The sequence below is a fragment of the Schistocerca americana genome, unplaced genomic scaffold (genome assembly GCF_021461395.2).
Source record: "Schistocerca americana isolate TAMUIC-IGC-003095 unplaced genomic scaffold, iqSchAmer2.1 HiC_scaffold_119, whole genome shotgun sequence".
NCBI classification, from domain to species: domain Eukaryota; kingdom Metazoa; phylum Arthropoda; class Insecta; order Orthoptera; family Acrididae; genus Schistocerca; species Schistocerca americana.
Genome location: NW_025725253.1, coordinates 409,807 through 424,070, shown reverse-complemented (window position 1 = coordinate 424,070; position 14,264 = coordinate 409,807). Strand labels below are relative to the sequence as shown.

The 14,264-nt window shown below is 49.8% G+C and overlaps 12 non-coding genes across 12 annotated transcripts; all 12 read left to right on the top strand.

Annotated features, from left to right (window-relative positions):
• The first annotated feature begins 677 nt into the window (after window positions 1-677).
• Window positions 678-796, top strand: LOC124563155. Its single transcript, XR_006969938.1, has one exon. It is a non-coding gene; the product is annotated as a 5S ribosomal RNA (ribosomal RNA).
• A 1,010-nt stretch (window positions 797-1,806) lies between these two features.
• Window positions 1,807-1,925, top strand: LOC124563154. Its single transcript, XR_006969937.1, has one exon. It is a non-coding gene; the product is annotated as a 5S ribosomal RNA (ribosomal RNA).
• Window positions 1,926-2,939: 1,014 nt separating this feature from the next.
• On the top strand, window positions 2,940-3,058 carry LOC124563153. The gene has a single exon (XR_006969936.1). It is a non-coding gene; the product is annotated as a 5S ribosomal RNA (ribosomal RNA).
• A 1,011-nt stretch (window positions 3,059-4,069) lies between these two features.
• On the top strand, window positions 4,070-4,188 carry LOC124563151. The gene has a single exon (XR_006969935.1). It is a non-coding gene; the product is annotated as a 5S ribosomal RNA (ribosomal RNA).
• A 1,014-nt stretch (window positions 4,189-5,202) lies between these two features.
• LOC124563150 lies at window positions 5,203-5,321 on the top strand. The gene has a single exon (XR_006969934.1). It is a non-coding gene; the product is annotated as a 5S ribosomal RNA (ribosomal RNA).
• Window positions 5,322-6,330: 1,009 nt separating this feature from the next.
• On the top strand, window positions 6,331-6,449 carry LOC124563149. Its single transcript, XR_006969933.1, has one exon. It is a non-coding gene; the product is annotated as a 5S ribosomal RNA (ribosomal RNA).
• A 1,014-nt stretch (window positions 6,450-7,463) lies between these two features.
• LOC124563147 lies at window positions 7,464-7,582 on the top strand. The gene has a single exon (XR_006969931.1). It is a non-coding gene; the product is annotated as a 5S ribosomal RNA (ribosomal RNA).
• A 1,014-nt stretch (window positions 7,583-8,596) lies between these two features.
• LOC124563146 lies at window positions 8,597-8,715 on the top strand. The gene has a single exon (XR_006969930.1). It is a non-coding gene; the product is annotated as a 5S ribosomal RNA (ribosomal RNA).
• Window positions 8,716-9,729: 1,014 nt separating this feature from the next.
• LOC124563145 lies at window positions 9,730-9,848 on the top strand. Its single transcript, XR_006969929.1, has one exon. It is a non-coding gene; the product is annotated as a 5S ribosomal RNA (ribosomal RNA).
• A 1,014-nt stretch (window positions 9,849-10,862) lies between these two features.
• On the top strand, window positions 10,863-10,981 carry LOC124563144. Its single transcript, XR_006969928.1, has one exon. It is a non-coding gene; the product is annotated as a 5S ribosomal RNA (ribosomal RNA).
• A 1,013-nt stretch (window positions 10,982-11,994) lies between these two features.
• Window positions 11,995-12,113, top strand: LOC124563319. The gene has a single exon (XR_006970086.1). It is a non-coding gene; the product is annotated as a 5S ribosomal RNA (ribosomal RNA).
• Window positions 12,114-13,142: 1,029 nt separating this feature from the next.
• LOC124563317 lies at window positions 13,143-13,261 on the top strand. The gene has a single exon (XR_006970085.1). It is a non-coding gene; the product is annotated as a 5S ribosomal RNA (ribosomal RNA).
• Window positions 13,262-14,264: the final 1,003 nt, after the last annotated feature.

Here is a 14,264-nt window from a genome sequence, read left to right as displayed (position 1 = left end):
TTGCGCTGTTATATGGGCCACGACCCGAGCGGCAGCGAGCGGCAGCCGAGCAAAGTCGGGACAAGTCGGGACGGGGACAGGGACAGGAATGGTGCGAATGCACTGCAAATTACGCAAACACCTCGTCTGAGGCGAGGCGGGGAAGCTCACATCGCCAGCAGTGGCGCCCTCCAACAACACTCTGCCACACCCCGCACAGGCCATACGCCGGTCGGCCGCGCGCCAGCCCTCCTGCGCTGGACACCAGGGACAAGATGCGTCTTCCGCGAGTGTCGAAGGCTGCACGCGCCAAGCGAATGACAGGAGGTGCAACGAGAAGCTGCGCGTCTCACACACACGGCGGCGCGCCCGCTAATTCGGCAGTCGCTCTGCTGGCACGTCGGATTGCAGAAGGAAGTGCTTACAATTACAACTCTGTTCGTGTTTTATGTTGTAAAGGTGTTAGCTTGTAACGATGTAATGTTAATAAATAAATTTATAAATCTCACAAAAAAAAAAAATACACGAAGCGCGTCCTTCCGGCTCATAAGTTTTGGAACTCAGGATTGCGTTCGCGCTAACGTGACGAATTGTCAATAAAAAAAAAATGCGGCTGCTTTCGACCGAAAAGTATGATTTTGTGTGTGTTGGGATAAGAACCGAATGCGAATTCTGCCATGCGCCTACATTATATGGGCGCCAACGGCCATACCATGTTGAGTACACCGGTTCTCGTCCGATCACCGAAGTTAAGCAACATCGGGCGTGGTTAGTACTTGGATGGGTGACCACTTGGGAACACCACGTGCTGTTGGCTCCCTTTCATTTTCTTTTTTTTTTTTTATACCGCCCTCTTTCCATACCACCGTTCTGTTGTGACAAAGATTCTTGCTTAAGCATTTTAATCTACTGTAATGACCATAAGGTGCGAAATTGCAGTAAATATCTCAGTTTGAGGGAGAATGTGCTAACCAAGATCGCCAGGAAGTCTTTGAAAACGACAAAACAGTACGAATCGGCAGATGTGTTCTGGAATACGTCAGCGCCTGTTGTTGTGTAGCGGTGTACAATTCCTACTTCGATATGTAATTATAAATTTATTCCTTAGTCGACTCGTCTCGTCTCGTCATCTCCTGCAGACGTTTCTTGTGCTTGCGCTGTTATATGGGCCACGACCCGAGCGGCAGCGAGCGGCAGCCGAGCAAAGTCGGGACAAGTCGGGACGGGGACAGGGACAGGAATGGTGCGAATGCACTGCAAATTACGCAAACACCTCGTCTGAGGCGAGGCGGGGAAGCTCACATCGCCAGCAGTGGCGCCCTCCAACAACACTCTGCCACACCCCGCACAGGCCATACGCCGGTCGGCCGCGCGCCAGCCCTCCTGCGCTGGACACCAGGGACAAGATGCGTCTTCCGCGAGTGTCGAAGGCTGCACGCGCCAAGCGGATGACAGGAGGTGCAACGAGAAGCTGCGCGTCTCACACACACGGCGGCGCGCCCGCTAATTCGGCAGTCGCTCTGCTGGCACGTCGGATTGCAGAAGGAAGTGCTTACAATTACAACTCTGTTCGTGTTTTATGTTGTAAAGGTGTTAGCTTGTAACGATGTAATGTTAATAAATAAATTTATAAATCTCACAAAAAAAAAATACACGAAGCGCGTCCTTCCGGCTCATAAGTTTTGGAACTCAGGATTGCGTTCGCGCTAACGTGACGAATTGTCAATAAAAAAAAAATGCGGCTGCTTTCGACCGAAAAGTATGATTTTGTGTGTGTTGGGATAAGAACCGAATGCGAATTCTGCCATGCGCCTACATTATATGGGCGCCAACGGCCATACCATGTTGAGTACACCGGTTCTCGTCCGATCACCGAAGTTAAGCAACATCGGGCGTGGTTAGTACTTGGATGGGTGACCACTTGGGAACACCACGTGCTGTTGGCTCCCTTTCATTTTCTTTTTTTTTTTTTTTATACCGCCCTCTTTCCATACCACCGTTCTGTTGTGACAAAGATTCTTGCTTAAGCATTTTAATCTACTGTAATGACCATAAGGTGCGAAATTGCAGTAAATATCTCAGTTTGAGGGAGAATGTGCTAACCAAGTTCGCCAGGAAGTCTTTGAAAACGACAAAACAGTACGAATCGGCAGATGTGTTCTGGAATACGTCAGCGCCTGTTGTTGTGTAGCGGTGTACAATTCCTACTTCGATATGTAATTATAAATTTATTCCTTAGTCGACTCGTCTCGTCTCGTCATCTCCTGCAGACGTTTCTTGTGCTTGCGCTGTTATATGGGCCACGACCCGAGCGGCAGCGAGCGGCAGCCGAGCAAAGTCGGGACAAGTCGGGACGGGGACAGGGACAGGAATGGTGCGAATGCACTGCAAATTACGCAAACACCTCGTCTGAGGCGAGGCGGGGAAGCTCACATCGCCAGCAGTGGCGCCCTCCAACAACACTCTGCCACACCCCGCACAGGCCATACGCCGGTCGGCCGCGCGCCAGCCCTCCTGCGCTGGACACCAGGGACAAGATGCGTCTTCCGCGAGTGTCGAAGGCTGCACGCGCCAAGCGAATGACAGGAGGTGCAACGAGAAGCTGCGCGTCTCACACACACGGCGGCGCGCCCGCTAATTCGGCAGTCGCTCTGCTGGCACGTCGGATTGCAGAAGGAAGTGCTTACAATTACAACTCTGTTCGTGTTTTATGTTGTAAAGGTGTTAGCTTGTAACGATGTAATGTTAATAAATAAATTTATAAATCTCACAAAAAAAAAAAATACACGAAGCGCGTCCTTCCGGCTCATAAGTTTTGGAACTCAGGATTGCGTTCGCGCTAACGTGACGAATTGTCAATAAAAAAAAAATGCGGCTGCTTTCGACCGAAAAGTATGATTTTGTGTGTGTTGGGATAAGAACCGAATGCGAATTCTGCCATGCGCCTACATTATATGGGCGCCAACGGCCATACCATGTTGAGTACACCGGTTCTCGTCCGATCACCGAAGTTAAGCAACATCGGGCGTGGTTAGTACTTGGATGGGTGACCACTTGGGAACACCACGTGCTGTTGGCTCCCTTTCATTTTCTTTTTTTTTTTTTTATACCGCCCTCTTTCCATACCACCGTTCTGTTGTGACAAAGATTCTTGCTTAAGCATTTTAATCTACTGTAATGACCATAAGGTGCGAAATTGCAGTAAATATCTCAGTTTGAGGGAGAATGTGCTAACCAAGATCGCCAGGAAGTCTTTGAAAACGACAAAACAGTACGAATCGGCAGATGTGTTCTGGAATACGTCAGCGCCTGTTGTTGTGTAGCGGTGTACAATTCCTACTTCGATATGTAATTATAAATTTATTCCTTAGTCGACTCGTCTCGTCTCGTCATCTCCTGCAGACGTTTCTTGTGCTTGCGCTGTTATATGGGCCACGACCCGAGCGGCAGCGAGCGGCAGCCGAGCAAAGTCGGGACAAGTCGGGACGGGGACAGGGACAGGAATGGTGCGAATGCACTGCAAATTACGCAAACACCTCGTCTGAGGCGAGGCGGGGAAGCTCACATCGCCAGCAGTGGCGCCCTCCAACAACACTCTGCCACACCCCGCACAGGCCATACGCCGGTCGGCCGCGCGCCAGCCCTCCTGCGCTGGACACCAGGGACAAGATGCGTCTTCCGCGAGTGTCGAAGGCTGCACGCGCCAAGCGGATGACAGGAGGTGCAACGAGAAGCTGCGCGTCTCACACACACGGCGGCGCGCCCGCTAATTCGGCAGTCGCTCTGCTGGCACGTCGGATTGCAGAAGGAAGTGCTTACAATTACAACTCTGTTCGTGTTTTATGTTGTAAAGGTGTTAGCTTGTAACGATGTAATGTTAATAAATAAATTTATAAATCTCACAAAAAAAAAATACACGAAGCGCGTCCTTCCGGCTCATAAGTTTTGGAACTCAGGATTGCGTTCGCGCTAACGTGACGAATTGTCAATAAAAAAAAAATGCGGCTGCTTTCGACCGAAAAGTATGATTTTGTGTGTGTTGGGATAAGAACCGAATGCGAATTCTGCCATGCGCCTACATTATATGGGCGCCAACGGCCATACCATGTTGAGTACACCGGTTCTCGTCCGATCACCGAAGTTAAGCAACATCGGGCGTGGTTAGTACTTGGATGGGTGACCACTTGGGAACACCACGTGCTGTTGGCTCCCTTTCATTTTCTTTTTTTTTTTTTTTATACCGCCCTCTTTCCATACCACCGTTCTGTTGTGACAAAGATTCTTGCTTAAGCATTTTAATCTACTGTAATGACCATAAGGTGCGAAATTGCAGTAAATATCTCAGTTTGAGGGAGAATGTGCTAACCAAGTTCGCCAGGAAGTCTTTGAAAACGACAAAACAGTACGAATCGGCAGATGTGTTCTGGAATACGTCAGCGCCTGTTGTTGTGTAGCGGTGTACAATTCCTACTTCGATATGTAATTATAAATTTATTCCTTAGTCGACTCGTCTCGTCTCGTCATCTCCTGCAGACGTTTCTTGTGCTTGCGCTGTTATATGGGCCACGACCCGAGCGGCAGCGAGCGGCAGCCGAGCAAAGTCGGGACAAGTCGGGACGGGGACAGGGACAGGAATGGTGCGAATGCACTGCAAATTACGCAAACACCTCGTCTGAGGCGAGGCGGGGAAGCTCACATCGCCAGCAGTGGCGCCCTCCAACAACACTCTGCCACACCCCGCACAGGCCATACGCCGGTCGGCCGCGCGCCAGCCCTCCTGCGCTGGACACCAGGGACAAGATGCGTCTTCCGCGAGTGTCGAAGGCTGCACGCGCCAAGCGAATGACAGGAGGTGCAACGAGAAGCTGCGCGTCTCACACACACGGCGGCGCGCCCGCTAATTCGGCAGTCGCTCTGCTGGCACGTCGGATTGCAGAAGGAAGTGCTTACAATTACAACTCTGTTCGTGTTTTATGTTGTAAAGGTGTTAGCTTGTAACGATGTAATGTTAATAAATAAATTTATAAATCTCACAAAAAAAAAAAATACACGAAGCGCGTCCTTCCGGCTCATAAGTTTTGGAACTCAGGATTGCGTTCGCGCTAACGTGACGAATTGTCAATAAAAAAAAAATGCGGCTGCTTTCGACCGAAAAGTATGATTTTGTGTGTGTTGGGATAAGAACCGAATGCGAATTCTGCCATGCGCCTACATTATATGGGCGCCAACGGCCATACCATGTTGAGTACACCGGTTCTCGTCCGATCACCGAAGTTAAGCAACATCGGGCGTGGTTAGTACTTGGATGGGTGACCACTTGGGAACACCACGTGCTGTTGGCTCCCTTTCATTTTCTTTTTTTTTTTTTATACCGCCCTCTTTCCATACCACCGTTCTGTTGTGACAAAGATTCTTGCTTAAGCATTTTAATCTACTGTAATGACCATAAGGTGCGAAATTGCAGTAAATATCTCAGTTTGAGGGAGAATGTGCTAACCAAGATCGCCAGGAAGTCTTTGAAAACGACAAAACAGTACGAATCGGCAGATGTGTTCTGGAATACGTCAGCGCCTGTTGTTGTGTAGCGGTGTACAATTCCTACTTCGATATGTAATTATAAATTTATTCCTTAGTCGACTCGTCTCGTCTCGTCATCTCCTGCAGACGTTTCTTGTGCTTGCGCTGTTATATGGGCCACGACCCGAGCGGCAGCGAGCGGCAGCCGAGCAAAGTCGGGACAAGTCGGGACGGGGACAGGGACAGGAATGGTGCGAATGCACTGCAAATTACGCAAACACCTCGTCTGAGGCGAGGCGGGGAAGCTCACATCGCCAGCAGTGGCGCCCTCCAACAACACTCTGCCACACCCCGCACAGGCCATACGCCGGTCGGCCGCGCGCCAGCCCTCCTGCGCTGGACACCAGGGACAAGATGCGTCTTCCGCGAGTGTCGAAGGCTGCACGCGCCAAGCGGATGACAGGAGGTGCAACGAGAAGCTGCGCGTCTCACACACACGGCGGCGCGCCCGCTAATTCGGCAGTCGCTCTGCTGGCACGTCGGATTGCAGAAGGAAGTGCTTACAATTACAACTCTGTTCGTGTTTTATGTTGTAAAGGTGTTAGCTTGTAACGATGTAATGTTAATAAATAAATTTATAAATCTCACAAAAAAAAATACACGAAGCGCGTCCTTCCGGCTCATAAGTTTTGGAACTCAGGATTGCGTTCGCGCTAACGTGACGAATTGTCAATAAAAAAAAAATGCGGCTGCTTTCGACCGAAAAGTATGATTTTGTGTGTGTTGGGATAAGAACCGAATGCGAATTCTGCCATGCGCCTACATTATATGGGCGCCAACGGCCATACCATGTTGAGTACACCGGTTCTCGTCCGATCACCGAAGTTAAGCAACATCGGGCGTGGTTAGTACTTGGATGGGTGACCACTTGGGAACACCACGTGCTGTTGGCTCCCTTTCATTTTCTTTTTTTTTTTTTTTATACCGCCCTCTTTCCATACCACCGTTCTGTTGTGACAAAGATTCTTGCTTAAGCATTTTAATCTACTGTAATGACCATAAGGTGCGAAATTGCAGTAAATATCTCAGTTTGAGGGAGAATGTGCTAACCAAGTTCGCCAGGAAGTCTTTGAAAACGACAAAACAGTACGAATCGGCAGATGTGTTCTGGAATACGTCAGCGCCTGTTGTTGTGTAGCGGTGTACAATTCCTACTTCGATATGTAATTATAAATTTATTCCTTAGTCGACTCGTCTCGTCTCGTCATCTCCTGCAGACGTTTCTTGTGCTTGCGCTGTTATATGGGCCACGACCCGAGCGGCAGCGAGCGGCAGCCGAGCAAAGTCGGGACAAGTCGGGACGGGGACAGGGACAGGAATGGTGCGAATGCACTGCAAATTACGCAAACACCTCGTCTGAGGCGAGGCGGGGAAGCTCACATCGCCAGCAGTGGCGCCCTCCAACAACACTCTGCCACACCCCGCACAGGCCATACGCCGGTCGGCCGCGCGCCAGCCCTCCTGCGCTGGACACCAGGGACAAGATGCGTCTTCCGCGAGTGTCGAAGGCTGCACGCGCCAAGCGAATGACAGGAGGTGCAACGAGAAGCTGCGCGTCTCACACACACGGCGGCGCGCCCGCTAATTCGGCAGTCGCTCTGCTGGCACGTCGGATTGCAGAAGGAAGTGCTTACAATTACAACTCTGTTCGTGTTTTATGTTGTAAAGGTGTTAGCTTGTAACGATGTAATGTTAATAAATAAATTTATAAATCTCACAAAAAAAAAAAATACACGAAGCGCGTCCTTCCGGCTCATAAGTTTTGGAACTCAGGATTGCGTTCGCGCTAACGTGACGAATTGTCAATAAAAAAAAAATGCGGCTGCTTTCGACCGAAAAGTATGATTTTGTGTGTGTTGGGATAAGAACCGAATGCGAATTCTGCCATGCGCCTACATTATATGGGCGCCAACGGCCATACCATGTTGAGTACACCGGTTCTCGTCCGATCACCGAAGTTAAGCAACATCGGGCGTGGTTAGTACTTGGATGGGTGACCACTTGGGAACACCACGTGCTGTTGGCTCCCTTTCATTTTCTTTTTTTTTTTTTTTATACCGCCCTCTTTCCATACCACCGTTCTGTTGTGACAAAGATTCTTGCTTAAGCATTTTAATCTACTGTAATGACCATAAGGTGCGAAATTGCAGTAAATATCTCAGTTTGAGGGAGAATGTGCTAACCAAGTTCGCCAGGAAGTCTTTGAAAACGACAAAACAGTACGAATCGGCAGATGTGTTCTGGAATACGTCAGCGCCTGTTGTTGTGTAGCGGTGTACAATTCCTACTTCGATATGTAATTATAAATTTATTCCTTAGTCGACTCGTCTCGTCTCGTCATCTCCTGCAGACGTTTCTTGTGCTTGCGCTGTTATATGGGCCACGACCCGAGCGGCAGCGAGCGGCAGCCGAGCAAAGTCGGGACAAGTCGGGACGGGGACAGGGACAGGAATGGTGCGAATGCACTGCAAATTACGCAAACACCTCGTCTGAGGCGAGGCGGGGAAGCTCACATCGCCAGCAGTGGCGCCCTCCAACAACACTCTGCCACACCCCGCACAGGCCATACGCCGGTCGGCCGCGCGCCAGCCCTCCTGCGCTGGACACCAGGGACAAGATGCGTCTTCCGCGAGTGTCGAAGGCTGCACGCGCCAAGCGAATGACAGGAGGTGCAACGAGAAGCTGCGCGTCTCACACACACGGCGGCGCGCCCGCTAATTCGGCAGTCGCTCTGCTGGCACGTCGGATTGCAGAAGGAAGTGCTTACAATTACAACTCTGTTCGTGTTTTATGTTGTAAAGGTGTTAGCTTGTAACGATGTAATGTTAATAAATAAATTTATAAATCTCACAAAAAAAAAAAATACACGAAGCGCGTCCTTCCGGCTCATAAGTTTTGGAACTCAGGATTGCGTTCGCGCTAACGTGACGAATTGTCAATAAAAAAAAAATGCGGCTGCTTTCGACCGAAAAGTATGATTTTGTGTGTGTTGGGATAAGAACCGAATGCGAATTCTGCCATGCGCCTACATTATATGGGCGCCAACGGCCATACCATGTTGAGTACACCGGTTCTCGTCCGATCACCGAAGTTAAGCAACATCGGGCGTGGTTAGTACTTGGATGGGTGACCACTTGGGAACACCACGTGCTGTTGGCTCCCTTTCATTTTCTTTTTTTTTTTTTTTATACCGCCCTCTTTCCATACCACCGTTCTGTTGTGACAAAGATTCTTGCTTAAGCATTTTAATCTACTGTAATGACCATAAGGTGCGAAATTGCAGTAAATATCTCAGTTTGAGGGAGAATGTGCTAACCAAGTTCGCCAGGAAGTCTTTGAAAACGACAAAACAGTACGAATCGGCAGATGTGTTCTGGAATACGTCAGCGCCTGTTGTTGTGTAGCGGTGTACAATTCCTACTTCGATATGTAATTATAAATTTATTCCTTAGTCGACTCGTCTCGTCTCGTCATCTCCTGCAGACGTTTCTTGTGCTTGCGCTGTTATATGGGCCACGACCCGAGCGGCAGCGAGCGGCAGCCGAGCAAAGTCGGGACAAGTCGGGACGGGGACAGGGACAGGAATGGTGCGAATGCACTGCAAATTACGCAAACACCTCGTCTGAGGCGAGGCGGGGAAGCTCACATCGCCAGCAGTGGCGCCCTCCAACAACACTCTGCCACACCCCGCACAGGCCATACGCCGGTCGGCCGCGCGCCAGCCCTCCTGCGCTGGACACCAGGGACAAGATGCGTCTTCCGCGAGTGTCGAAGGCTGCACGCGCCAAGCGAATGACAGGAGGTGCAACGAGAAGCTGCGCGTCTCACACACACGGCGGCGCGCCCGCTAATTCGGCAGTCGCTCTGCTGGCACGTCGGATTGCAGAAGGAAGTGCTTACAATTACAACTCTGTTCGTGTTTTATGTTGTAAAGGTGTTAGCTTGTAACGATGTAATGTTAATAAATAAATTTATAAATCTCACAAAAAAAAAAAATACACGAAGCGCGTCCTTCCGGCTCATAAGTTTTGGAACTCAGGATTGCGTTCGCGCTAACGTGACGAATTGTCAATAAAAAAAAAATGCGGCTGCTTTCGACCGAAAAGTATGATTTTGTGTGTGTTGGGATAAGAACCGAATGCGAATTCTGCCATGCGCCTACATTATATGGGCGCCAACGGCCATACCATGTTGAGTACACCGGTTCTCGTCCGATCACCGAAGTTAAGCAACATCGGGCGTGGTTAGTACTTGGATGGGTGACCACTTGGGAACACCACGTGCTGTTGGCTCCCTTTCATTTTCTTTTTTTTTTTTTTTATACCGCCCTCTTTCCATACCACCGTTCTGTTGTGACAAAGATTCTTGCTTAAGCATTTTAATCTACTGTAATGACCATAAGGTGCGAAATTGCAGTAAATATCTCAGTTTGAGGGAGAATGTGCTAACCAAGTTCGCCAGGAAGTCTTTGAAAACGACAAAACAGTACGAATCGGCAGATGTGTTCTGGAATACGTCAGCGCCTGTTGTTGTGTAGCGGTGTACAATTCCTACTTCGATATGTAATTATAAATTTATTCCTTAGTCGACTCGTCTCGTCTCGTCATCTCCTGCAGACGTTTCTTGTGCTTGCGCTGTTATATGGGCCACGACCCGAGCGGCAGCGAGCGGCAGCCGAGCAAAGTCGGGACAAGTCGGGACGGGGACAGGGACAGGAATGGTGCGAATGCACTGCAAATTACGCAAACACCTCGTCTGAGGCGAGGCGGGGAAGCTCACATCGCCAGCAGTGGCGCCCTCCAACAACACTCTGCCACACCCCGCACAGGCCATACGCCGGTCGGCCGCGCGCCAGCCCTCCTGCGCTGGACACCAGGGACAAGATGCGTCTTCCGCGAGTGTCGAAGGCTGCACGCGCCAAGCGAATGACAGGAGGTGCAACGAGAAGCTGCGCGTCTCACACACACGGCGGCGCGCCCGCTAATTCGGCAGTCGCTCTGCTGGCACGTCGGATTGCAGAAGGAAGTGCTTACAATTACAACTCTGTTCGTGTTTTATGTTGTAAAGGTGTTAGCTTGTAACGATGTAATGTTAATAAATAAATTTATAAATCTCACAAAAAAAAAAAATACACGAAGCGCGTCCTTCCGGCTCATAAGTTTTGGAACTCAGGATTGCGTTCGCGCTAACGTGACGAATTGTCAATAAAAAAAAAATGCGGCTGCTTTCGACCGAAAAGTATGATTTTGTGTGTGTTGGGATAAGAACCGAATGCGAATTCTGCCATGCGCCTACATTATATGGGCGCCAACGGCCATACCATGTTGAGTACACCGGTTCTCGTCCGATCACCGAAGTTAAGCAACATCGGGCGTGGTTAGTACTTGGATGGGTGACCACTTGGGAACACCACGTGCTGTTGGCTCCCTTTCATTTTCTTTTTTTTTTTTTATACCGCCCTCTTTCCATACCACCGTTCTGTTGTGACAAAGATTCTTGCTTAAGCATTTTAATCTACTGTAATGACCATAAGGTGCGAAATTGCAGTAAATATCTCAGTTTGAGGGAGAATGTGCTAACCAAGATCGCCAGGAAGTCTTTGAAAACGACAAAACAGTACGAATCGGCAGATGTGTTCTGGAATACGTCAGCGCCTGTTGTTGTGTAGCGGTGTACAATTCCTACTTCGATATGTAATTATAAATTTATTCCTTAGTCGACTCGTCTCGTCTCGTCATCTCCTGCAGACGTTTCTTGTGCTTGCGCTGTTATATGGGCCACGACCCGAGCGGCAGCGAGCGGCAGCCGAGCAAAGTCGGGACAAGTCGGGACGGGGACAGGGACAGGAATGGTGCGAATGCACTGCAAATTACGCAAACACCTCGTCTGAGGCGAGGCGGGGAAGCTCACATCGCCAGCAGTGGCGCCCTCCAACAACACTCTGCCACACCCCGCACAGGCCATACGCCGGTCGGCCGCGCGCCAGCCCTCCTGCGCTGGACACCAGGGACAAGATGCGTCTTCCGCGAGTGTCGAAGGCTGCACGCGCCAAGCGGATGACAGGAGGTGCAACGAGAAGCTGCGCGTCTCACACACACGGCGGCGCGCCCGCTAATTCGGCAGTCGCTCTGCTGGCACGTCGGATTGCAGAAGGAAGTGCTTACAATTACAACTCTGTTCGTGTTTTATGTTGTAAAGTTGTTAGCTTGTAACGGTGTAATGTTAATAAATAAATTTATAAATCTCACAACAACAACAAAAATACACGAAGCGCGTCCTTCCGGCTCATAAGTTTTGGAACTCAGGAATGCGTTCGCGCTAACGTGACGAATTGTCAATAAAAAAGAATGCGGCTGCTTTCGACCGAAAAGTATGATTTTGTGTGTGTTGGGATAAGAACCGAATGCGAATTCTGCCATGCGCCTACATTATATGGGCGCCAACGGCCATACCATGTTGAGTACACCGGTTCTCTTCCGATAACCGAAGTTAAGCAACATCGGGCGTGGTTAGTACTTGGATGGGTGACCACCTGGGAACACCACGTGCTGTTGGCTCCCTTTCATTTACTTTTTTTTTTTTTTATACCGCCTTCTTTCCATACCACCGTTCTGTTGTGACAAAGATTCTTGCTTAAGCATTTTAATCTACTGTAATGACCATAAGGTGCGAAATTGCAGTAAATATCTCAGTTTGAGGGAGATTGTGCTAACCAAGTTCGCCAGGAAGTCTTTGAAAACGACAAAACAGTACGAATCGGCAGATATGTTCTGAAATACGTCAGCGCCTGTTGTTGTGTAGCGGTGTACAATTCCCACTTCGATATGTAATTATAAATTTATTCTTTAGTCGTCTCGTCTCGTCTCCTCATCTCCTGCAGACGTTTCTTGTGCTTGCGCTGTTATATGGGCCACGACCCGAGCGGCAGCGAGCGGCAGTCGAGCAAAGTCGGGACAAGTCGGGACGGGGACAGGGACAGGAATGGTGCGAATGCACTGCAAATTACGCAAACACCTCGTCTGAGGCGAGGCGAGGCGAGGCGAGGCGAAGAAGCTCACATCGCCAGCAGTGGCGCCCTCCAACAACACTCTGCCACACCCCGCACAGGCCATACGCCGGTCGGCCGCGCGCCAGCCCTCCTGCGCTGGACACCAGGGACAAGATGCGTCTTCCGCGAGTGTCGAAGGCTGCACGCGCCAAGCGGATGACAGGAGGTGCAACGAGAAGCTGCGCGTCTCACACACACGGCGGCGCGCCCGCTAATTCGGCAGTCGCTCTGCTGGCACGTCGGATTGCGGAAGGAAGTGCTTACAATTGCAATTCTGTTCGTGTTTTATGTTGTAAAGTTGTTAGCTTGTAACGGTGTAATGTTAATAAATAAATTTATAAATCTCACAACAACAACAAAAATACACGAAGCGCGTCCTTCCGGCTCATAAGTTTTGGAACTCAGGAATGCGTTCGCGCTAACGTGACGAATTGTCAATAAAAAAGAATGCGGCTGCTTTCGACCGAAAAGTATGATTTTGTGTGTGTTGGGATAAGAACCGAATGCGAATTCTGCCATGCGCCTACATTATATGGGCGCCAACGGCCATACCATGTTGAGTACACCGGTTCTCTTCCGATAACCGAAGTTAAGCAACATCGGGCGTGGTTAGTACTTGGATGGGTGACCACCTGGGAACACCACGTGCTGTTGGCTCCCTTTCATTTACTTTTTTTTTTTTTTATACCGCCTTCTTTCCATACCACCGTTCTGTTGTGACAAAGATTCTTGCTTAAGCATTTTAATCTACTGTAATGACCATAAGGTGCGAAATTGCAGTAAATATCTCAGTTTGAGGGAGATTGTGCTAACCAAGTTCGCCAGGAAGTCTTTGAAAACGACAAAACAGTACGAATCGGCAGATATGTTCTGAAATACGTCAGCGCCTGTTGTTGTGTAGCGGTGTACAATTCCCACTTCGATATGTAATTATAAATTTATTCTTTAGTCGTCTCGTCTCGTCTCCTCATCTCCTGCAGACGTTTCTTGTGCTTGCGCTGTTATATGGGCCACGACCCGAGCGGCAGCGAGCGGCAGTCGAGCAAAGTCGGGACAAGTCGGGACGGGGACAGGGACAGGAATGGTGCGAATGCACTGCAAATTACGCAAACACCTCGTCTGAGGCGAGGCGAGGCGAGGCGAGGCGAAGAAGCTCACATCGCCAGCAGTGGCGCCCTCCAACAACACTCTGCCACACCCCGCACAGGCCATACGCCGGTCGGCCGCGCGCCAGCCCTCCTGCGCTGGACACCAGGGACAAGATGCGTCTTCCGCGAGTGTCGAAGGCTGCACGCGCCAAGCGGATGACAGGAGGTGCAACGAGAAGCTGCGCGTCTCACACACACGGCGGCGCGCCCGCTAATTCGGCAGTCGCTCTGCTGGCACGTCGGATTGCAGAAGGAAGTGCTTACAATTACAACTCTGTTCGTGTTTTATGTTGTAAAGTTGTTAGCTTGTAACGGTGTAATGTTAATAAATAAATTTATAAATCTCACAACAACAACAAAAATACACGAAGCGCGTCCTTCCGGCTCATAAGTTTTGGAACTCAGGAATGCGTTCGCGCTAACGTGACGAATTGTCAATAAAAAAGAATGCGGCTGCTTTCGACCGAAAAGTATGATTTTGTGTGTGTTGGGATAAGAACCGAATGCGAATT